Genomic DNA, 25,378 nt, shown 5'->3' on the forward strand with positions numbered 1-25,378 from the left:
ACTCTCCATTCCAAGTACACCTGATGAAATCTATCCCCTACTGAGGCCCAATCTTGGGCACCACCACCCTCATGAGTCTTCTCTGATCAATCCTTCCTAACACTTTGTGTCTCTCTCGTGATACTTAACATATTCATCTTGGAACATTACTCTCTGTACCTGTGATTCTAGCTGAGGTCCTTCAGTAGAGTGGACATGCTAGGTATTTGTGGGATTGAACTAAGCACGAGTTATGTACAATGCCCTCTGCTAGGTGCAGGGGATACTGCCAGGGTGACCTTCTGAGGATGATACAAGAGAAAGTATTGGGACTTATTTCGTAAATCCAGAAGTAGTATGCACACTTGAGGTACTATAAAGATGATGATGAAGATGAAGATGGTGGTGATGCTAACGGTGGTGGTGGTGATGATGATGATGGTGTTGGTGAGGATGGTGGTGATGGGGGTGCTGATGGGGGTGATGATGGGGGTGGTGATGGTGGTGATGATGAAGATGAAGATGGTGGTGATGCTAATGTTGGTGGTGGTGAGGATGGTGGTGATGGAGGTGCTGATGGGGGTGATGATGGGGGTGGTGATGGTGGTGATGATGAAGATGAAGATGGTGGTGATGCTAATGGTGGTGGTGGTGATGATGATGATGGTGTTGGTGAGGATGGTGGTGATGGGGGTGCTGATGGGGGTGCTGATGGGGGTGGTGATGGTGGTGGTGAAGATTGTGATAATGGTGGTGATAAAGGGGGTGATGATGGTGTACGCACAGGATATTTGCATTTCCCCCTCCAGATCTACCCTCTAACTTTATCATCCTGTTCTGTCCCATGGGAGGTCGACCTTATAGACTGTTCAGCCAGCCTCCTTGTCCTTTGGTTTTCTGTTGGTTTCACCCAGTAGAAATATCAATGAAAAATCAAAGTGAGAGGAGAGAGAGCTTGGGTGTTTGTTCCCCCAGCTCTCTCTCTTTGCTGGGCCTCCACTGAAAGTAGCTTCATTCTGAAAGTCTCAGTCCCTCCCAGCTGATCTGTCTTCTATAGTTAGATGTCCTACCAGATTCCAGTTACTGGTCCCCATGTTGTCCCTTCAGGACTAGGATGGTAATACTACCCCCATCACGTGGTTGTCAGTCCTAGGGTGTGTCACTAATAAGTTCCCTCATCCTTGCCGTAACCGCCTTTTCAAAACTCTCCACAATTTCCTTTTTTCAGTGCGACATCTGCATTTCTTACCAACACCCTGATGGACACAATAGTGATGGTGGTTGCGGTGACAGTGCTTGTGGTGATTTTTCTCTCAGCTGGTAGTCAGGGAATCCATATGTGTAACCATGCAGAGAAGCCAGAGAATCATGGTAGAGGCTAGCAAGATGCTCACTGTGTTAGCTACCTACAGCAGTGTGACAAGTCACCCCCAAACTTAGTAGCTTTAAACAATAACGAAAAGGTACTATTTCTTATTGTTTTTGCAGGTCAGTAATTCAGCAAGGGAGAGTGGATGGCTCGTTCACTGACTGGTCTAGCAGTTGATCCCAGCTGGTGGCTGGGGAACTGTTCAGCTGGGACGTATACATGGGGCCTCTCCATGTGACCTGGGCTTCCTCCCAACATGGCGACTAGAGTCCAAGGTGAGCCCCAGAGACACAGAGAGTGAACCAAGCCAAAGCTGTGTTGCCTTTATCACCTGGTCTTGGAAATCACTCACGATCACTTGTCACTAGCATGTCCACCATGTTAGTTATAAAGGTCCACCCAGGTTCTAGGGGAGGGTAAGAGGCCTCACCTCTCAGTGGAGGAGTGTGGACATCTACGATTGATTGTCGATTGTGTGAAGTGGACTAAAGTGATGTAAGTTACTGGATTCACTCATATATCTCCCCGCACCCCTCCCTCCCTCCTCCTTCCCCAGCAGAGCACCTGTGTGTGATACATGGTGGAGATGACGATGACACCAACCTCAGGGAGCCTGGATCCCTGAGTCACCACCTGGAGGAGAACCATCTAGTCCATAATGACTTTGTAAGCATGAGAATTACACTTTCAGTGAGTTAATCCTCTCAGAGTTGGCAGTTGCTGTAAGGGTTTTATCCATATCCCCAAACTTGGAGCCAATGTCCCCCTCTTCTCCTATTAACAGTACATGTATCAGGACCACAAACGCATGATGAAAGCAAAGGGCTGGGGTTCATTTCTTTTTCCTCCTTATAACCTATGTGCCTCCCCGCCCCAAGGAGCAGCAATAAAATGACTGAGAGAAGTAGGAGGACCTCGTGGGACTGCCTGGGTCACTGACCAGCAGGACCACTGATGCAGCCAAAAATGTCTCGGCCAAGCCAAACAGTGGAAAAGGGAAAATGTTAATATGAAAGCTGTAAATATTCAGTCCTTTTTTGAAGGATTTAGGGGAAAATGGAGACTGTTGTGTTGGAAATGATTGACAGGCGTGTATCTGCAGAGGCCTCCCTACACCACCCAAGACATTGTCTGAAGGAGACAGCATGCCTGATGTCTGTCCCAATAAAAAGCCTGAGAAAAGCATCTGTCAAGTGATATTTAGAACTGACATTTTCATAAGGATTCGGTCTATGGAGGGTTTTGGCAGGGCTCGGAAAATCACATTTCTCATCCTTCCTCCCCCCACCTTCTGCAATTAACCAAGCTCACAGTGTTAAACGTACATTCAAAATGACTTGCGTTAGGGACTACATTTTTATTTATTTATAAATTAATTAATTAATTTTATTTTAGCTGCATTGGGTCCTTGTTGCTGTGTGTGGGCTTTCTCTAGTTGCGGCGAGCGGGGGCTACTCTTCGTTGTGGTGCACGGGCTTCTCACTGCAGTGGCTTCTCTTGTTACAGAGCACGGGCTCTAGGCACGCGGGCTTCAGTAGTTGTGGCACATGGGCTCAGTAGTTGTGGCTTGCGGGCTCTAGAGAGCAGGCTCAGTAGTTGTGGCGCACGGGCTTAATGGCTCCACGGCACATGGGATCTTCTCGGACCAGAGCTCAAACCCATGCCCCCTGCCTTGGCAGGCGGATTCTTAACCACTGTACCACCAGGGAAGTCCCGGGACTACATTTTTAAAAGCTTTTTCTTTGACCTGGCCTACCTTGCCCCTAAAAGCTTTTTATTAATAATTTTGACAGTAATAATCATTCCAATTGTAATAATAATGCAAATAATTTTCAAGAATTGTTTCTTTCTTAAACCATTTAAGTTGCACACATCGTGACTCTTCACTCCTAAATATTTCAGTGTGTATTTTCTATGAAATGGGATTTTTTTTGCATAACCATAGCACAGTTGTCGACCTCAGTAACTTTAACATTGACAATATTTTTCTCTAATCTACCAATACTGTTCTGATTTTATCAATAATTTGACTCAAGATTGTAGGGTTTGGCTTTTTTTTCCCTTAGCACATGATGTCATGTGTCTGTGATCTCCTTTTTCTGAAATATTTCTTCAACCTTTTTTTATACTTTACGATATTGACAGCTTTGAATAATACAGTTCCTTATTTTCATTTTCCCTTGTTTCCTCATAATTAGATTCAGGCTGTGCTCAGCTGCCGGGTACCCACAGGTGATGCCATATTCTGCCCAGGGCATCCCTTCAGGCACACAGTGGTCCATCTCCCCTTGTTGGTATTGATTTTAATCACAAAGGGTAATGACTTCCATGAAACTCTTCAAAAGGAAGAGGCCTCTGAAGGTATAATTTCCTGGAACCTATTTTCTAAGTATCAGTCTGTGGACTTTCTAAGAATGAAACATGGGGTGTGAATGTTTTCTTGGTGGAAGGAAGCCAGGCAGATACAACCTAGCGCAGCAACTGTGCTTTTGTGGCTGGATTAGGGGGCGAGGCTGGGTCTCCATGCCCGCAGGGAGAGAACACCGGGCCAGGACACGTGCACAGGCAACGTCCGCTGAAGCTGGGGTCTCAGGTGTCGAGGGAGGCCTTCCATCTGGCTCTAAGCTTTGGGAAATGGAAGCCCAGACCCTGTGTTTATTCTCCATCAATTTGGAAATTCCTGAAGGAGGATGCTGGCCAGTAGCCATCCACGTAGATGGACGTCCCTGCTCTCTCACCAGGCGCACTGTCCTTCTGATATTTCCACGTTCTGCTTGGGGGAGAAATAGGAGGGATGCTCACCCCACATCCAGGGCCACTGATTGGAGAGGGGTGACTCACATAGTCTCAAGTCAGAAAAGGTCTGGATAAACTGGCCTTCACGAGGTTAAATATAAAGTGTACATTATATAGTCACAAGATGACCTACTGTGTTTCCTTGGTTCTAAGAGGCTGGCCTCTACCTTCTATTGTTTGTGAACTTTAAATGCCTCCTAAAATCTGTGACGAAGGCAACAAATTATTTAACAGGTAAAGTAGTTGCCGATATAAGATCTACCTGGGTGCAGATAAAGGTTCAACTCACTGTCACCTGGCTTCTCCTCCACCACTGGTTACACTGAACAGGAATGCATTTTTTTAAATCGGGGTACCATTTACCTACACTAAAGTGCATCCTTCTTATTGTACAGTTCCCGGAGTTTTGATAAATGCATACCGTCATGTAACCGACACCAAAATCAAGATACGGGGCAGTTCCACAAAAAAAGTCCACTTGTGCCTCCTTGTAGCCAAACCCTTCCCTCCTGGCCCCTGGCGTCACTGATCTGTTCTCTATCCTTAGAGTTTTGCCTTTACCAGAATATCATAGAGATGGAATTAGATCTGTGTAGCCTTTCTGTGTCTGGCTTCTTCTGCTCCTTGAATGCCTTTGAAATGAATCCTCTTTGTCACAAGTGTTAGTCGTCAGTTCCTTTCTCCAGCTGAGTGGTACCCATGGCAGGGATGCCCCAGAGCATGTTTACCTAGTCATCATTTAAAGGATATTGGTGTTGTTTTCAGTTGGGGCTATTATGAATAAAGCCATTATAAACATTCATGTCCAGGTTTTTGTGTGGACATAAGTGTTCATTTCTCGTGGGTAAATAGTTAGGAGTAAGATTTCTGGGTCATATGGTAAGTGTATGTTTAACATTTTAGGAAGCTGTCTAACTGTTTTCCAAAGTTGTTTTATCAGTTCACACAGCAATGCATGTGTGTCCCATATCCTGGTACTGTCAGCATTTTGTAGAAATTCTAATATAGGCATATTGGTATCTTATGGTGGTTTAAATGTGCATTTCCCTAATGACAAATGATGATGAATATCTTTCGATATGATGATTTGACCATATAACTTCCTTGGCAAAGTATTTGGTCAAATTTTTTAAATTGCACTATTTTCTTTTTCCTGAATTTTCTTTTTTACATATTCTGGGCAAGTCCTTTATCTGATATGTGTTTTGCAAACATTGTCCCCTAGTCTGAGGCTTGTCTTTCTGTTTTCTTAACAGTGTCTTTTTAAGAATAGTTTTTTTTTATTTTGGTGAAGTCCAATTTATCGTTTTTTCTCTCATGTGTTTTTGATGTTGTATTTAAGAACTATTTGCCTAACTCAAGATCCCAAAGATTTTCTGACTTGTTTTCTTCTGGAAGCATTATAATCTTACATTTAGGTCTATCATCCACTTTGAGTTTATTTTTCTATGTGGCAGGAAGTAGGAATTAACGCTGTGTACACTTACAATGTGAGTTTTTTATTTGTCTTCCTGCAAAGATGATACTAAGTCAAGGATATATCTCACAAATGATAAAGTCTTCAGCTGAGAGAAGTGGAAGAGATGCCAGACTTGTGCAGCCTGGCTTAGTTTTTGTGAGAAAGATCTAGAAGCTAAGGTGGGCGACATGTTCCCTGAATATGACAGTGTGCCTCAGCTGTTGAATAGGTTGAAATCGTGGCATCCATATCAAAGGAGGTACTAATCCTACTGTTTTCCATAATAGACAAGCGATGCTTGAATTGCTGTTAAATTTTTATGTGATTTTTTTTTTTTTTAAAGAGAGATACTGACAAAAGAAAGCAGTATGACAATGATCTTGGTGTATTTGGCCCGGGATGGGGGTAGGAAGGAGGGAGGTGGGGGACTGAACAGCATTTCTGAGGAGCAGAAAAGAGTCTTCATTCTCTGGAAATGCAGCCCAAGGTTAAGACCTCAAACTCTGACATCAGCCAGACTAGTTTAAAATCTCAGTCCTATATCACTGTAGCTGTGGGTCTTTAAGTGACTAGCTTAACCTCTCTGATTTTTTGTTTCCACATCAATAAACTGTAGGTAAGAAAACTACCTATCTCATAGCTTCTATTGTGAGCAATTAAAATAAGATAATCCGTGCCAAATACCTAGCTCGATGGCTGGTGTTTTGTAGGTTCTCAAAAAAGGTTAGCTGTTTTTCTTGCTATTCATTATTTACCCCCTCAAGTGTCATTCATGTATCAGGCATCGGGGGTATCCAAATGGGATAAAATTCCTGCAGAGGCTTGGCCTAGTAACATTGGGAATTGGACCAAGGCAGACAGGCTCCCAGAGATTGACTTAGTTGTTTGCATGGGCGTTTTTGGTGTGTGTGTGTGTGTGTGTGTGTGTGTGTACAGTGTGGGATAGGCTTGAGGATATGTGCATTTCCTATGGTGCGAGTTTTGTCTTCCTGAAGAGATAATATTAAGCCCAGGATGCATCATACAAATGCTGGGATATTCACTTCAAAGGAGTATGATAAATAAAAGTCTTCTGAGACACCCAAGCCAGCCTGGGGGCCAGAGTTCCACCTTGGCTTTCCAGAGGGCCGAGCCTTGCACTCAGACCGGAAGGAATCAGCCTGGGGAGGGCTGGGGGAGGACACAGAAGGTGGTCCACACCGGGCAGTTAGCCAGTGTCCTAGAGCCTGGTGGCAAAGAGCATGGGTCTTGGAGCTACCGACACCTGGTTTTGGACAAATCAGTTTCTGGGCAAGTGACTTACCCTCTTTAAACCCCGGTTGCCTCGCTTGGGAGGCATGAATAATTTCTCCATCTCAGGTGGATGTAAGGAGGAAGAGAGACACTTGTGCAGCCCCTGGTGAGCACCCAACGGTTTATGCTGTCTTTGTAATTATCCTGGTAACTCAAGCAAGCCAGTTAGTCTGGGGCAGAGGGTGAAGGAGGAGGCTTGAGGCGCAGGGGGACGGGTGAGAAAGGGGCTGGGATCGCGTGATGAGGAATGTGGATGTTATCTCGAAGGTAATGGTTAACCAGGGAAGGGGCTTAAGCAAAGAGTGCAGAATTTTAGAAAAAGCACCTGGACACATGGCAGGACGACAAATCGCAGGAGGTCCGACAGGGGCAGGAAGAGTAGTTAGGTGACGTGGAGAAGTCCAGGCAAGAAACAAAGGCTGCAGAGCCTAGGCGATGGCATAGGGGATGGAGAGGAGGGGCAGACAAGGGGAACACTCAGGAGACAGCACAGAGGCTGGGCTGGGGTGAGACAGGAGCGGCAGGTGGAGATGCGGGCGTTGGGGGCTGTCCCACTCGGGTGACGTGGGAGAAGACGGGGCGGATGGGTAAGGAGGGAGAGAAAATGAGTTCACATTCATCCTGATGTGGCCGCGGATCATGGAGTGCAGATGTCCTGTGTGCAGTTCACATGTAGACCTAGAGCTGCAAGGAAGGGTCCTCCCTGGAGATGCCCATCAGGCAGATGTCAACAAATAGCTCGACGAAACTCCAGTGGGGACAAAATTGCTCAGAGACAGACTGGTTAGGAGATGCCAGATAACCTGCGTGTCCAGGCCTATTCTGCTGGTTGACCTTGGGCACGTTACTCAACCACTCTGAGCACCACCCAATTTCGTCATCCGTAGAGGGAGAGTCAGAGTCCTTGTGGCCTTATTCAGGAATGAAATGGGTACAGACATGCCGAGGGCTCAGAGCAGGCAGGGGAAGCGCTCCAGAACCTTCCTTGCTGCCAAGAAGGGCAGAGGGCTGAGGGGAGGGGCTGGGAGCAGCCCCAGGTGAGGAAAGAAGAGCTGAGGAAGGGTCTTCAGAAGGGAGGGAGTCTTCAGAACACAGGGTTGGAGGATCCAAGTGAGGGGCCTCTGAAGGTGAGCCCTGGACCATTTCACGAGATCCAGGGAGGAACCGAGGAGGGTCTCCCAGATGAGACAACCAGGAGGTTGTCGGCATCGTTGGTGGGTGGGAGGCTGCAATGGGAAAGAAAGCAGAAGGAGCAGAGTGAGATGAACGCTTAGCTAGAAGAGAAACAGAAGAAGCTCTCTGTCCTGAGAACAGTTAAAGCAGTTGTACAGGGAGAAACCCTTCAGCTCACGTGATACAATACATCCCGGGGAGTCGTGTGCTCATTGTACAGCTGGGCAAAGCAAACTGAGTCTCAGAGAGGTTGGAAGACTTGCTCAAGGTCACACAGCTGGTGAGAATGGAGTCTGATTTCAGATGGACTTGGCCTTAAATTCTAAAGCCAAGAGGTGAAGGTAGACAGGAGGAGACATGAGCTCAAAATTAGAAAGAATGTTTTAGCAATCACGAACACCTGATGATGGACTAAACAAAAGTAAGGAGGCCCCTGTCCTGGGAATGTGCCCTCGTAGCCCAGACAAGCAGCCTCCAGGAGGAACCATCATCTCACCTTGTGTACACAAGTTTACATAGTGGATAGCGAGTTTCTTGAAGTTTTATTTATTTTTGAATCTCCTGATTTACTACAGTGCCTGTGATATCGTGGGAATTTAAGAAGGTGTGCTGGCTGGCTGGCCTTCGAGGGGATCTTTGTACTAAGGAATTAGACACGTTATCTGTGCTCTAAGGCCCTTCCCTGGTCTGAGTCTGAAATCTCTGAGCCACAGCTCTGAAATCTCCAATGGGGGGAGTGAGCTCTGAGCATCAGGGGCTGAAAAGAAGCCGAGCAGATACCAGCATGCCAAGAAGGAGCAGGGTGGGGACCCAGGTCAGGAGTCAGTTCGTCAGGGACCAGAACCAGGCCTGGACCCAGGAAACAGAGATCCGGCGCACAAAGGGCTTCTAGATGACGAGAGAGAACTGAGGTCCAGGACACGGGGTGGTAGACGCGAGCCAGTCAGGTCCTCAGGCCCTGCCTTGTGGGGCGAGCTGGCCAGGATCTTGTGCTCCAAGAGGCTTGGCCATGTGGGCCGTTCCCCCATGAATCCTGAGTGAGCCAGAAAGTTGGTCTCCTGGGGACGCTGGGAAGAAAGTGAAAAGGGCATCCTCGGTAGTCCTGAGCCTTCCTTCTCTGACTGGGCGACGTAAGACAGGAGTGACTTTGAGAATCCTTGCAGAGATGCTTTGGAAATGAAGGGTCAACCACAGGGCACTTCATATACTTTATGGGACTCAGTGCTCAAAGCAAAACAGCCGTGTTTGCGATACTGAAGCCCAGAGAGGGTGAGCACCTAGTCTAGGTCACACAGCTAGGAAACAGGGAACTTGGAGGGAAGCCCAGACTCCCAGGGTTAGGAAAAGAGGAGCGAGCTTCTCAGGTCAAAAAACTTCTCAATCATTCTTTTCTTCTCGAAGATACCAAGACCAGAGAGAAGACATTGATGGAGAATCCAGGCAGGCTTTTTAGAGCCGGGGAACTCATTTGGAGGGGAAGAAAGATTTTGTCTGTTGGATCGTGTTCCTTGATTCTGGATGCAGGGCTCACCCCGCCGTGCCTCTGGGTGCGTGGAGACCTTGAGGGGCACAGGCTTGAGCGCAGTGCAGTGTGAGGACAGGATGCACGCGGTGCACGCGGTCACACACTTGTCGTGTTCTTCGTAGAGAATGCTGTGGGGAACCCATCACGTGAGGGTACAGCAGGCGCTTGGGAGCTGGACCCCAGTTCTGCAGGCTGCATGCCCCTCTGGTTCGCTTTCCCAGCATCAGGCCTGGAGCGTGACCTCCAGTCCCTGGGAAGTGCTTTGTTCTTCACTCCCTGCCCCACCGTCTTTGTTCCTGGGGAGCTAATTTGGCCCAGGGGTGGCTAATTAGCCCCAAAGGTGAGGAGAACAATGGCAGAAGTCCTGGACTTTTCCTCAGCTGGTGTCTCAGCTTTTTTACGAGGTGGGGAAGGGGGACAGGGGATCCTGACTTCTTAGACCCCCTTCCAAGCTCTGTCCTTGGTCACGTGAGATGCTGAGTTCTCTCTTTTTAAACTCACCCGCCAGCACTATGACAGCCTTACGATATCCACGGTTGGTCCTGTCACCACCGGGACCCGATTGTGAGAAAGCTGGAGTTTTTTCCTTTCTCTTGGGAGGTAAACTACTGCTTTGCTCTGTAAAGGAGGAAAAAGCAAGGGGACCACTCGAGTATACCAGATGCCCCGAGGTAACATTCTCCCAGAACGGCCCCCAACGCTGGCATGCTGCGGCCCTGGCTTGCCCAACCTCAGAACATGCACTTGTGTTGTCACGTTTCCAAGCTTTGTGCTGCACTTACACAGACCATCCATCTGTGAAGAGGGCCATTGTGGTCTCTACAGACTGGGGCCCAAATCTACCTCTGAAGGTCATCCAGGCCCGTTTGATTGTGGGCTCTTGATCATAGGAAAGGCAATTTTTAGACTTCTCTTTTTTTAGTGTTAAGTATCTTATTTTTACCTCGGGGTTCAGAAAGGGGAAGAAATTCATCGGGCTTCCCAGGGGGTAACTAGGACCCTGATGCCTTACAGCTTTCAGCAGGAACCCAGATAGTCTTGGTCAACGGGCACCCACAGATATGCAGAATGGGGGGCAGAGACCTTGACAAAATGACACGGGAGTAAATCTGTCTGGTGTCCTCCCCCCGCCCCTCCATCCTCCCTGCCTCAAACCTCTAGAGTCTTTCTGGAGCCTGGTTTCTGGTTTCTCCTTATTAACTGAGTGACCAGAGACCATACACCACTACTCTTAAAAGGTTACACACTGTAGTGGTTGAGATGGATGTAGTGTGCGGTCACACAGAGGGTCGGGATCCACTTACCACTCACTAGTGACAAGATGCTCAGCCCCATCCTGTGATTTTTTTTTTTTTTTTGCGGTACGCGGACCTCTCACTGTTGTGGCCTCTCCTGTTGCGGAGCACAGGCTCCGGACGCGCAGGCTCAGCGGCCATGGCTCACGGACCCAGCCGCTCCGTGGCACGTGGGATCTTCCCGGACCGGGGCACGAACCCACGTCCCCTGCCTCAGCAGGCGGATTCTCCACCACTGCGCCACCAGGGAAGCCCCTGTGATTTTTTTTTTGTGCTTCATTTTTCTCATCTGTAAATGGGGATAATAGAACCTAATTCACAAGGTTGTTCTGAGGATTAAATGAGCTGCTATGTGTAAAATCCTAAAAACAATGAATTATCATTATTTTTGCTTTCCAAAAATAGATGGCTAGTGGTGTCATTCCAAGACCATTGGTCCCTGAGAGTGAAAAATATGGACAGTGGCTTTCTGGATCCTTCCTAGTCTAGGATCATTTCAAGGTGTTAAGCACGACAGTCAGCCACTGATAACTCTTCTGTTTTTGTGTTTCTCTTTTTTTTTCCTTTTCCCACTGGCATGCTTTCTAGATATTTTGTTTCTCTCTAAGATGATAATCGGCTGATATTACTGACTAATCAATTTTAACAGGAATTTTTAAACAGAGTGAGTATAACCACTGCTTAACCAACAGGAACGATATAAATATAAACAAATAGGAACAATACAACAATGTATCTCTCTATGTGGCACGAAGTCTCTAAGAGCCAGTGCCTCCACTTCCTGGATCCACGGCCTCGTGTCATCGCCTCGCCTTGAGTAACTTGCTTCTGACAAATAGAATATGAGCACAGTGAGGGGGCATCTCTTCCATGATTAAGTTACGAAAGATTGTGACCCCATCTCGCTGGCAGTCTTGCCGCTTTAATGGAACCAGTTGCCATCTGTGTTGGGGAGGCCCCAGGGTGAAGAAACAAGGGTGACCCAATCAACAGCCAGAGAGGAACTGAGCCCTCAGGAAACCCAGTCCTACAGACAACCAGTCTGAGCGTGGAAGACATCCTTTTCCAGTCGAGCTCCTGGATGAGACCCCATCCTGGCCACATCTCAACTGAAGCCCAGACTCTAGCTAAACCTTCCTGGTTTCCTACCAACAGAAACTGTGAGACAATAATGTTTTGATTAAGCCACTGAGTTTGGGGTAAACTGAAGAGCAGGAGGAAACTTGTTGCACACACTGGGTTATCTGAATTCTTGCCTTGCCTCGTTTCTCAGAGTGGTTATGTAACTCCTGCCAGATCACACAGCCAGGAAGTTGTAAACCTGGCCCTTGAACCCACATCCTAGCTGTTTCTCAGTAGAGCCTACAGGATGTAGTGGCCTGGACTATCTCCTGAGATTTCCTTTATGCATTTTAGCTTCAGTTTTTACAATGATTCTCTTGCTTTCATCATCTGAGGTAGGGAAAGAATCAATGCTCACTGGCCCCCAGCCCTGCCAGGGACTCTGAACACATTGCCACACCTGGTCCCCCTAGCTTGGTTACGTGGGCACCGTCGTACTCAATGTACTGACTTCCCCAAAGTGGGTTTTGAAGACACTGACCCCTCAAAGTGCTCTGTGGAAAGTGTCCCATGGCCACAATGTTTGGGCAACACCAAGTCCCTCTCTTGGTGACTCACTATGCATGTGAGTCCAGTAAAGTCCAGAAGAGTCACAGCGAGGACCGCTGCCTAACGTTCTGTACCGTGTATCCTAACCCTAAAGACTCTCATCCGGCTCACATCCCAAGGAACATTCCACAAGACACACTTTTGGGGATGCTGGCTTACAGGCAATTTTCACACTTGTATTTTTTTTTTGGCTGTCTCTCCCAAAAAACTTTGTAATGACAGCGTAACATTTTCCATTTTACATATGAGAAAACCGAGAGTCAGGGAGTAGTCAAATCATCACAGATCATGTCTGTCATCAGGCTGGTGGCCAGTCTGCAATATTTGCTGTGGTTACCCTCCCTCCCTCCCTCCCTCACTCACTCCCTCCCTCCTTCCTTTTCTTTTCTAAATTTCTCCTATGGCTCCACCATGTCACGTTCTCTTCCCATTTTCACACTGTTCCTCATCCTATCCCCTCATTTCCAAATCCTCAGCACCTATCTTGTCCCCGAACATCGGGATTGAGTGGCAAACTTCCAGAACATCTGGAAAGGTGCCCTTGCCTCCCTGCCCACCCCCCACAAGCTGAGGCCTCCTGACAATTGTCACTGCGTGGGGTGGGAGGGCGTGGGAGAGGTCAGGACCCCAGGCTCTGGAGCCAGAGTGCCTTTGCTTGCTTCTCTGTGCCTCAGTTTCCTTCTCTATAAAATGCATATAAAATAGTATCCATGTCATAGAGCTGTGGTGGGCTTAAAGGAACTTCTCCAGGGAAAGCCCATAGCATAGAGCTTGGCAAGTAGTGAGGCCCGGCAGGTATCAGTTATTATTACTGTGCGGCCTCTGCCTCTGTGAACTCCGTGGGGGTCAGAGCATATACATATTTATCACCTTAGTTCCTTTTTTTTTTTTAATTCAACAAGTATTTATAAAGCACCTAATATGTGCCAAACATAGGTTCTGGGCATACAACAGTGAACAGTCACTATCTCTTCTGAAAGAAGAATGAAATAAACAAGTAAAGATAAATAAATGAGCAGGACAATTAAGGACTGATAAATAAAACCAGTTATTACAGACAGAAAGTGGGCTGGGTGGTGGTGGCTTCTTTAGATTGGGTGATCAAAGATGCTACTGATTTATCACAGTTAAGCAAACTGTTTGTTATGGTTTATGGCAAACAACCACTCTTAAAATATGAAATTTCCAATTACTAACTTATTAAAAAAGAAGAGCATTAAAATTTTATTAAATGCTTTTTAGGCATCTATTTAAATGTTTGTGTTTTATTTTGAGTTGTTTTTGTTACATTAATTCATAATGAATTACATTAATAGTATTCTAATTTTGAAACATTATAAAAACTCCATTATAAAAATTCTAATAATCAAGTTATGTATTATTACTTTAATCCATAGATGAATTAATTGTCCTAATATTTGGCCGAATCTGGTCCACCACTTGTTTTTGTACAGCTGGCAAGCTAAGAATGATTTTAACATTTTTAAATGAAAAAATCAAAAGAATAATAATGATGATGACAGTTGAAACTTATCTGAAATTGAACTTTTGGTGTCCACAAATAACGTTCTGTATTACTTTCTTATTGCTGCTGTGACAAAGTACCACAAATTTAGTGGTTTAAAACAACACAAAGTTATTCTCTTACAGTTTTGGATTTTAGAGTCTGAAATCAGTGTTTCTGGGACAATGTCAAGGTGCTCTTGGGGCTGGGTCCCTCCTGAGGCTGAGGGCAGAACGCCTTTTCTAAATTTTCGGGGTGCAATTCTTTCTTTTTTTTTTAATTTAATTAAATTAATTAATTTTTTTATCCAGCAAGTTCTTATTAGTTATCTATTATATACATATTACTGTATACATGTCAATCCCAATCTCCCAATTCATCCCACCACCACCAACAGCTCCCTACCCCGCTTTCCCCCCTTGGTGTCCATACATTTGTTCTCTACATCTGTGTCTCTATTTCTGCCTTGCAAACGGGTTCATATGTACCATTTTCTAGATTCCACATCTAGATGTGTTAATATACGATATTTGTTTTTCTCTTTATGACTTACGTCACTCTGTATGGCAGTCTCTAGGTCCATCCACGTCTCTACAAATGACCCAATTTCATTCCTTTTTATGGCTGAATAATATTCCATTGTATATATGTACCACATCTTCTTTATCCATTTGTCTGCTGATGGATGCTTAGGTTGCTTCCATGACCTGGCTATTATAAACAGTGCTGCAATGAACATTGGGGTGCGTGTGTCTTTTTGAATTATGGTTTTCTCTGGGTCTATGCCCGGTAGTGGAATTGCTGGCTCATATGGTAATTCTATTTTTAATTTTTTAAGGAACCTCCATACTGTTCTTCATAGTGGCTGTATCAATTTACATTCCCACCAACGGTACAAGAGGGTTCCCTTTTCTCCACACCCTCTCTAGCATTTGTTGTTTTTAGATTTTCTGATGATGCCCATTCTAACTGGTGTGAGGTGATACCTCATTGTAGTTTTTATTTGCATTTCTCTAATAATTAGTGATGTTGAGTAGCTTTTCATGAGCTTCTTGGCCATCTGTATGTCTTCTTGGAGAAATGTCTATTTAGGTCTTCTGCCCATTTTTGGATTGGGTTGTTTGTTTTTTTAATATGGAGCTGCATGAGCTGTTTATATATTTTGGAGATTAATCCTTTGTCCATCGATTCATTTGCAAATATTTTCTCCCATTCTGAGGGTTGTCTTTTCATCTTGTTTATAGTTTCCTTTGCTGTGCAAAAGCTTTTAAGCTTCATTAGGTCCCATTTGTTTATTTTTGTTTTTATTTCCTTTACTCTAGGAGATGGGTCAAAAAAGATTTTGCTGTGATTTATGTCAAAGAGTGTTCTTCCTGTGTTATCCTCTAAGAGTTTTATAGTGTCTGATCTTACATTTAGGTCTTTAATACGTTTTGAGTTTCTTTTTGTGTATGGTGTAAGGAGTGTTCTAATTTCATTCTTTTACATGTAGCTGTCCAGTTTTCCCAACACCACTTATTGAATAGGCTGTCTTTTCTCCATTGTATATCTTTGCTTCCTTTGTCATAGATTAGTTGACCATAGCTGCGTGGGTTTATCTCTGAGTTTTATATCCTGTTCTGTTGATCTATATTTCTGTCTTTGTGCCAGTAGCATATTGTCTTGATTTTTGTAGCTTTGTAATGTAGTCTGAAGTCAGGGAGTCTGATTCTTCCAGCTCTGTTTTTTTCCCTCAAGATTGCTTTGGCTATTTGGGGTCTTTTGTGTCTCCATACGTATTTTAAGATTTTTTTTTTCCTAGTTCTGTAAAAAAATGCCATTGGTAATTTGATAGGGATTGTGTTGAGTCTGTAGATTGCTTTGGGTAGAATAGTCATTTTCATAATATTGATTTTTGCAATCCAAGAACATGGTATCCATCTGTTTGTGTCATCTTTGATTTCTTTCATCAAGGTCTTATAGTTTTCTGAGTAAGGTCTTTTACCTCCTTAGGTAGGTTTATTCCTAGGTATTTTATTCTTTTTTTTGCAGTGATGAATGGGACTGTTTCCTTAACTTCCCTTTCTGATCTTTCATTGTTAGTGTATAGGAATGCAAGAGATTTCTGTGCATTAATTTTGTATCCTGCAACTTTATCAAATTCATTGATTAGCTCTAGTAGTTTTCTGGTGGCATCTTTAGGATTGTCTATGTATAGTATCATGCCATCTGCAAACAGTGACAGTTTTACTTCTTTTCCAATTTGGATTCCTTTTATTTCTTTTTCTTCTCTAATTGCCATGGCTAGGACTTCCAAAACTATGTTGAACAATAATGGCGAGAGTGGGCATCCTTGTCTTGTTCCTGATTTTATAGGAAATGCTTTCCGTTTTTCACCATTGAGAATGATTTTTGCAGGTTTGTCATTTATGGCCTTTATTATGTTGAGGTAGGTTCCCTCTATGCCCACTTTCTGGAGAGTTTTTATCATAAATGGGTGTTGAATTTTGTCAAAAGCTTTCTCTGCATCTATTGAGATGATCATATGGTTTTTGTTCTTCAATTTGTTAATATGGTGTATCACATTGATTGATTTGCATATATTGAAGAATCTTTGCATCCCTGGGGTAAATCACATTTGATCATGATGTATGATCATTTTAATGTGTTGTTGGATTCTGTTTGCTAGTGTTATTTTGTTGAGGATTTTTGCATCTATATTCATCAGTGATATTGGTCTGTAATTTTCTTTTTTTTGTAGTATCTTTGCCCTGTTTTGGTATCTGGGTGATGGTGGTCTCGTAGAATGAGTTTGGGTATGTTCCTTCCTCTGCAATTTTTTGAAAGAGTTTGAGAAGGATGGGTGTTAACTCTTCTCTAAGTGTTTGATAGAATTCACCTATGAAGCCATCTGGTCCTGGAATTTTATTTGTTGGAAGATTTTTAATCACAGTTTCAATTTCAGTGCTTGTGATTGGTCTGTTCATATTTTCTATTTCTTCCTGGTTCAGTCTCGGAAGGTTGTGCTTTTCTAAGAATTTGTCCATTTCTTCCAGGTTGTCCATTTTATTGGCATAGAGTTGCTTGTAGTAGTCTCTTATGATGCTTTGTATTTCTGTGGTGTCTGTTGTAACTTTTCCTTTTTCATGTCTAATTTTATTGATTTGAGTCCTCTCCCTCTTTTTCTTGATGAGTGTGACTAAAGGTTTTTCGATTTTGTTTATCTTCTCAAAGAACGAGCCTTTAGTTTTATTGATCTTTGCTATTGTTTTCTTTGTTTCTATAACATTTATTTCTCCTCTGATCTTTATGATTTCTTTCCTTCTGCTAACTTTGGGCTGTGTTTGTTCTTCTTTCTCTAGTTCCTTTAGGTGTAAGGTTAGATTCTTTATTTGAGATTTTTCTTGGTTCTTGAGGTAAGATTGTATTGCTATAAACTTCCCTCTTAGAACTGCATTTGCTGCATCCTATAGGTTTTGGAACATCGTGTTTTCATTGTCATTTGTCTCTAGGGTACATATTTTTAATTTCCTCTTTGATTTCTTCAGTGATCTCTTGGTTATTTAATAATGTATTGTCTAGCCTCCATGTGTTTGTCACATTTTTTTTCTCTGTAATTGATTTCTAGTCTCATAGAATTGTGGTCAGAAAAGATGCTTGATATAATTTCAATTTTCCTAAATTTACTGAGGCTTGACCTGTGACCCAAGATGTGATCTATCCTGGAGAATGTTCCGTGTACACTTGAGAAGAAAGTGTAATCTGCTGCTTTTGGATGGAATGTCCTATAAATATCAATTAAATCTATCTGGTCTATTGTGTCATTTAAGTCTTTTGTTCTCTTATTAATTTTCTGTCTGGATGATCTGTCCATTGGTGTAAGTGAGGTGTTATAAAGTCCCCCACTATTATTGTGTTACTGTTGATTTACTCTTTTATAGCTGTTAGCAGTTGCCTTATGTATTGAAATGTTCTTATGTTGGGTGCATATATATTTATAATTGTTATATCTTCTTCTTGGATTGATCCCTTGATCATTATGTAGTATCCTTCTTTGTCTCTTGTAACATTATTTTAAAGTCTATTTTATCTGATATGAGTATTGCTACTCCAGCTTTCTTTTTATTTCCATTTGCATGGAATATCTTTTTCCATCCCCACACTTTCAGTCTGTATGTGTCCCTAGGTCTGAAGTGGGTCTCTTGTAGACAGCAAATATATGGGTCTTGCTTTTGTATCCATTCAGTGAGCCTGTGTCTTTTGATTGGAGCATTTAATCCATTCACGTTTAAGGTAATTATCAATATGCATGTTCCTATTGCCATTTTCTTAATTGTTTTGGGTTTGTTTTTGTAGGTCCTTTTCTTCTCTTGTGTTTCCCACTTAGAATAGTTCCTTTAGCATTTGTTGTAAAGCTGGTTTGGTGGTGCTGAATTCTCTTAGTTTTTGCTGGTCTGTAAAGCTTTTGATTCCTCCATCGAATCTGAATGAGATCCTTGCCGGGTAGAGTAATCTTGGTTGTAGTTTCTTCCTTTTCATCACTTTAAATATATCATGCTACTCTGTTCTGGCTCGTAGAGTTTCTGCTGAGAAACCGGCTGTTAACCTTATGTGAGTTCCTTTGTATGTATTTGTCTTTTTTCCCTTGTTGCTTTCAATAATTTTTCTTTTCTTTAATTTTTGTTATTCGATTACTATGTGTCTCAGTGTGTTTCTCCTTGGGTTTATCCTGCCTTGGACTCTCTGCACTTCCTGAACTTGGGTGGCATTTCCTTTCCCATGTTAGGGAATTTTTTGACAATAATCTCTTCAAATATTTTCTCGGTTCCTTTCTATCTCTCTTCTCCTTCTGGGACCCCTATAATGTGAATGTTGGTGTGTTTAATGTTGTCCCAGAGGTCTCTTAGGCTGTCTTCATTTCTTTTCATTCTTTTTTCTTTATTCTGTTCCATGGCAGTGAATTCCACCATTCTGTCTTCCAGGTCACTTATCCTTTCTTCTGCCTCAGTTATTCTCCTATTAATTCCTTCTAGTGTAATTTTCATTTCAGTTATTGTATTGTTAATCCCTGTTTGTTTGTTCTTTAATCCTTCTAGGTGTTTGCTCTTTAATTCTTCTAGGTCTTTGTTAAACATTTCTTGCATCTTCTTGATCTTTGGCTCCATTCTTTTTCTGAGGTCCTGGATCATCTTCACTATCATAATTTTGAATTCTTTTTCTGGAAGGTTGCCTAGCTCCACTTCATTTAGTTTTTTTTTTCTGGGGTTTTATCTTGTTCCTTCATCTGGTACATAGTCCTCTGCCTTTTCATTTTGTCTATCTTTCTGTGAATGTGGTTTTCTTTCCACAGGCTGCAGAATGGGAGTTATTCTTGCTTCTGCTGTCTGCCTCTGGTGCATGAGGCTATATAAGAGGCTTGTGTAAGCTTCCTGATGGGAGGGACTGGTGGTGGGTAGAGCTGGATGTTGCTCTGGTGGGCAGAACTCAGTCAAACTTTAATATGCTTGCCTGCTGATTGGTGGGGCTGAGTTCCCTCCCTGTTGGTTGTTTGGCCTGAGGTGACCCAGCACTGGAGGCTACAAGTTCTTTGGTGGTTCTAATGGCAGACTCTGGGAGGGCTCACACCAAGGACTACTTCCCAGAACTTCTGCTGCAAGTCTCCCCATCCCTGTGGTGAGCCACAGCCACTCCCCGCCTCCACAGGAGACCCTCCAACACTAGCTGGTAGGTCTGGTTCAGTCTCCTATGGGGTCACTGCTCCTTTCCCCTGGGTCCTGATGTGCACACTACTTTGTGGGTGCCCTCCAAGAGTGGAGCCTCTGTTTCCTCCAGTCCTGTCAAAGTTCTGCAATGAAATCCCGCTGGTCTTCAAAATCTGATTCTCTGTGAATTCCTCCTTCTATTGCCAGATCCCCAGGTTGGGAAGCCTGATGTGGGGTTCAGAACCTTCATTCCAGTGGGTGGACTTCTGTTGTATAATTGTTCTCCAATATGTGAGTCACCCACCCAGCAATTATGGGATTTGATTTTACTGTGAATGCACCCCGGCTGCCATCTCACTGTGGCTTCTCCTTTGTCTTTGGATGTGGGGTATCTTTTTTGTTGAGTTCCAATGTCTTCCTGTCGATAATTGTTCAGCAATTAGCTGTGATTCTGGTGCTCTCTCAAGAGGGAGTGACCACATGCCCTTCTACTCCACCATCTTGAACCAATCTTAACCTTAGCTCTTTACACATAGAAGACCTTCAAAAAATACTGCTGCTGACTCACTGAACTTACTGTCCTGGAAAGAATCTCAGGTTCTCCAAAGCAAAAGGGGCAATGAGGACCTCTCCCCAGGGTGGCAGGGACTGGAGCAGAGACTCTGGGGACTGAGGTCACTGACAACCCAGGAGGAGGGCAGAGGCAGGAGCCCAAGCCTGCAGCCTTGACTCAGTGCCCAGCACCCTGCTGCCCTTGAAGTAGAGCCTCAGCCTTGCCCAGCCCTGGTTGGAAAACCAAGAGCTTTAGATGTGATCTTCTGAGGTGTGACCCTGACTCTTGCTGCCTGAGAACAAAGGCCAATTAGGGCTCTTTTGTGAGAGGTAGCTGAGTGGAAGCTGAGGGCTGCTTCCCCAAAGGGTGGCCTGATCACTGGCTGGATTTCTAAAATAAGTGCCCCACCTGTGCCCACTTTTCTAATCGGTAAATCCCAGCCTTTAGCAGGGGTTCTTCAGCTCTCCCTGACCCATGTGGGGACTGTCTTGATCTTTGGGATCCTTTTGGAACATCTCCCCCCACGACACCTCCAGGCGCTCTCCGACATAAACTTCACCCTCTGAGGAAACAGGCTCTGGGAACCCGACTTCAAAGCCTGGCGATGTGGGCTCCTCGCAGAAGTACTTGAAGCAACAATGAGCTTGAACCAGGTCTGGGTCGGGCTCCGAGTGGGCACGCCTGGACCTGGCAACTATTGTGTCCAAAGTCACGGGGCAGCCACAGACGAACAATGCACCTGGCAGCCCACAAGGGTCTCTTTCAAAGCTAAGTTGCTCTTGCCAGCTGTGCCAAGCAGAGGACCTGCATACACAAACTGTCATTTATTTTTTTCAATATCAAAGAATTACACTAAATGAAAATCATAATATTTTTTTCTTTTTTTATAATAAATGGAGTATAACCACATCAAAGGAAAAATTTACACAAAAGAAAGAACAAGTCCTCCTGTGATCCTAGGTCTCTCAACCACCATGATCTTTCGGATGCCTCTATCTCTAGTGTTTCTGTTTTCTTTTTTATTTAAAAGCATTGTCATAAGTATATAAAAATTTGCCTCTCTGTTGCTTGTTTAACTGAGAATCACTACAGGCACAGAGGTGCTGTATCATCTTTTTATGTATTGTTTTCATGGGTATAGAGCTTTCCTTCAAAGTGATTTGCTGTGACAAACTCAAACATTTTTTGTTTTTGGAGAATGATGTGCTATTATAAATAAGACTGGTGACTATCCCTGGACTATAACATGCCAGAATTTATGACTTGCTTTGTTTTGCATTTTGATAATTCTGCCATTTTTCTTTTTCTCTTTGTCCAAAATGGAGACTCCAAATTCATTGCCTCTAGACATGTGTGAGACTGCAGTGTTCAGGTAAGGTGACATTTTTTTTTCATATCCCAACATTTTATTAGGAAAATTTTCAAACATACTGGAAAGTTGGAAGAATTTTGTAATAGACACCCAATAGACACACAATAGACTGATTCAGGGTGACCTTTGAGCACAAACATAATCTTTGAAGATGCTGAGCAGCAATTAACCAGTAGATACAGAAATGTCTGTTGTTTTCCACCTGGTGCTCCTTGAATGTAATAACCATGGCAATTTATTGTTATAAGATTTTATAGCCTTTACTGTTTTTCAAAATGCCTTCAGGCCTATTTTCTTACTGTATCCTCAACATCCTCAAGGTTTAGCCAAGGCAGGTGTTACCAGGTGTTCTCTGTACGTTTACGGATGAGGAAATGCATGATCCGAGAGGTTAAGGGGACTGCCTAGGGTCACACAGTAAGACAAGTGCCATTGCAATACCAGGGCTGAGCTCTCAGCTGAGCCACGCTCCTACAGAAATGTCTCCCCTTCATTTACTAACTTATTAATTAATGACAGGTTTTCTACAGCCCTTTCAGCTCCCTGATTCTGCTTGTCTGTGACTTTGTATCTTTTCAGGATACGAAGGCAGGGGCATGTGAACCTGTAGTCCTGCCACCATAAACACCAACGTGAGGATTAAAGACCAGCTGCAAGGGGATTTCAAAAGCCCCATCAAAACCCAACACTTTTCTCAAGACACAATTTATCTTTGTCTCTGAAAGTAGGGCTAATTTAGACAACAATTAGACCCCAAAAGTAATTGTGCGTATGAGCGGGGTTGTCTCCCTTGGAGAAGAATCCGGGAAGATTCTGGATGGTTCTGGAGGCAGGGGGTTCACTCTGGAATAGTAACCACCAACACCACCCTCTCCACATCTCCTGCCTGAAACTAGTAAAAAGAGTCCCTGCCCACGCCTCGAATGTGGATTGTCACCAGGAACGGTGGCTTTTCCAGAATGGCCCATGCTCCAGCGTCCATGTCCCACCTGGGGAAGCAGCCTTCGATGCTCAAGAAGGCACCATGGTGGGACCTGGGGCCACATCCACCATGCAAAGTGCCCCTGGGATCTGGGGCACGAGGAATCCTCACTGGATCTTACAGGCTGTCCTTCCCCAACTTCCTTATTTTTATTCCTCCATCAGAGCAAGTCAACTGTCTCCACACTTGCTCTGAAAACGTGTTTAACATGCACTGACAGCCCACTATGACACAGGCATCGTTACTCCATTTTACAGACGAAGAAACCGAGCCTGGGAAGTTATCGAGAACCATGACCATCTCGGAAGAGACCAGCTCATCTCAGAAGTGATCTCGCTGGGAAAGGCCGTAATTTTCCACCAGGCCACGGGGCCCACTTTGCATCCACAAGGAGAAGCTTGCGCAGTTGGGCTCCCCTCCTGCCTTGTGTTGTCTGGACCCTGGGGCCAGTCTTATTTTGCATGAACAGAGTTGTCCTGGTCCCAGCGATTCTTTGCTGGTGTGGAGACTGGAAGTAGGAGCCCAAGGTCCACCAGGCACGGGGGCTCGTGGAGATGGTTGTGCTCAGGGCAGGGGTCTGGGGATGACGCAGCTTTTCTACAGAAAAATGCCCTCTGTCCTCTGCATAGTCCATGGTAGCCAACCTTAGTTTTGTCTTGCTTGGTTTTTTTCTCTTCAGCCTCCAGAAGAGTGTCTGTTCAACATAAAGAATAAAGCATGAGTGAGTTCTGAAAGCCACTGGGGAGACCTCCTTTTACTGGGGACATCTGCTTGTCCTTGCCCTTTGGAGAAATCAATGAATTTGATTTTTGGACAGGTGAAAATATTCATTGGAACACCATGGGTGAACAAAGTCCACCCTCCCAGTCCTCATTGATTTCTCTGAAGTTGGCCAGATGTTGTCACAATTTCCCTGTAACAGGTCCTGGGGAAATTCTGTGCTGAAAATAGCACCCGGGAGCTGGTGGCTGCAAATGGGACAGTTATTCCAGGACTCTTCTCAGAAACAAATACAAACCTTATAACAAAACCCATTGCACCAGTAGAAATCCCATGGAGATGCCTTCATAATTTGGAACTTCATGATTCGCAACTTCATACCTTCAGCTACATGATGGAAAAATTCCCACACGGGATCAGTTATGAAATCCACAGCTAAGTCAGCCTCCTCCTGGGGCTGGTGGGCTGGGAACTGCAGTCACTTTTGCTGGAATAGAGGACCCCCAGGAAATGAACCTGGAATGCTGGAGACTGGGGAGAGTTTTGTCCAAAGCACGTCTCTCTCTCTCTCTCTCTCTCTCTCTCTCTCTCTCTCTCTCTCTGCCTCTCTCTCTGCACACTGTGACTTGCTAACCTCTTTCCTTTAGCCAGCAGCCTCAACTTTATTTTCACCACATCATTATTTCTGTGGCCCGGACATGCCAATGGGATGTCAACATTATTCTGATGAGAATTTTATTTTATCATGAGGATTACAGGCAAATGACATAACAGCTTTCTGTTCACCAAGGAATCTCTGGCAAAGGGGAAAAAGCAGATAATCCAGGGGAGGGGGAAGGGCACCCACTTTTATTGCACGCCTCCTAAATCCAGGTGCTTTACGTAGATTATCTGAGATCAGTTCATCCTAGGCAACAGCCTTGTGAGGATCGTCATTCAACAGACAAAGAAAGGGAGACTTAGGGGGGTTGAACAAGTTACCCAAGACCTCAAGACCTGAGCTTAAAAGCAGGCAGACGCAGGGGCCAAAGTCTAGAATCTTTCCACTGACAAAGCACCATCTCTACATGCAGAATACCTTGAACTCTTAGACTAACTCCCGAGGCTGCAGACCAGCAGGAGAGAAGTGAGGGCAGCTACCTGGTGTCTCGGGGCTGAGAAGAGGTCCACTGGGGAGCCTTGGACAAACCAGAAGCACAGCAGCTCGGGGCCCGTCTTCCTTCTCCAGACGCAGCTCTCCCCTTGCTCGGTGAGAAAGGACAGATGGACAGCCTGAGCCTTGCCTTCGTTAGGCCGCAGCCTTCCCACTTTGAATGATTCAGGCCCTCCCCTAGCTATCAAGGTATGTAGGGCTGCCCTGTCACCTTCAGCCCGCACCAGGGTACAGCAGATGGCATTCAGGCTGATTCTGCTCCTCTGGTTGACTAATCTCCCGGGCACAAGAGTAAACAGAGAGCTCGGGACACCATATGTCCCTGACTCACCGTGCTGGCCGGAATCACCGCTGTTCTCCATGGCATATGACTTCCTGGGCCCAGGTGGAAGGTGGGTCAGAGGAAACCTGCCTGAAAGTTACAGGCGGAAAGATTATAGACGTAAAGACACACATAGGGAGTGGACATCGGTTAGTCATATCCTAAATGACGTTTATTTTTAAAACCTGCTTTGTTTTCCTAGACAGCGTTCGACTTCGGCCATTCCTTCCAGGGGCCAGCACAGCACTGGCCACCGCAGACCCTCAGGGGATGTGGCTGGAATCAAAGGATTGCCTGCCTAATCCATTTCCTTTGTTTACCACTCTGGAATTTCACCCACAAGTTGAAAATGAAGCTGACTGTGGCTCAGTTGAAAGATGTCCTCTTGAGATGGGGAAGTGGCATCCTGGTAGGATATCAGTTTCTTCTGACCTCTTCAGAGCCCCCCTAAGCAGGAGAACCAAAAGGGCAAGGTTGGAGCGAGGGTCTTAGGGTGGGCTGCTCAGGGCCTGAGATAACTGGAGGTCTTCT

The 25,378-nt window shown here is 44.6% G+C and overlaps 1 long non-coding RNA gene across 2 annotated transcripts in view; it reads left to right on the forward strand.

Moving 5' to 3' along the window:
• Positions 1–24,519, forward strand: part of LOC132437822 (uncharacterized) — a 54,290-nt gene extending 29,771 nt beyond the window's left edge. Inside the window, exons 2-5 of one of the 2 annotated variants that reach the window (XR_009522106.1) lie at positions 1,468–1,623; positions 1,905–2,014; positions 21,624–21,670; positions 22,250–24,519. This is a non-coding gene — a long non-coding RNA (uncharacterized lncRNA). The remainder of the gene's footprint in view (positions 1–1,467; positions 1,624–1,904; positions 2,015–21,623; positions 21,671–22,249) is intronic. The other variant, XR_009522107.1, reaches the window with a different exon arrangement.
• The last annotated feature ends 859 nt before the right edge of the window (positions 24,520–25,378 follow it).

This window comes from Delphinus delphis, chromosome 15, assembly GCF_949987515.2.
Source record: "Delphinus delphis chromosome 15, mDelDel1.2, whole genome shotgun sequence".
NCBI lineage: Eukaryota > Metazoa > Chordata > Mammalia > Artiodactyla > Delphinidae > Delphinus > Delphinus delphis.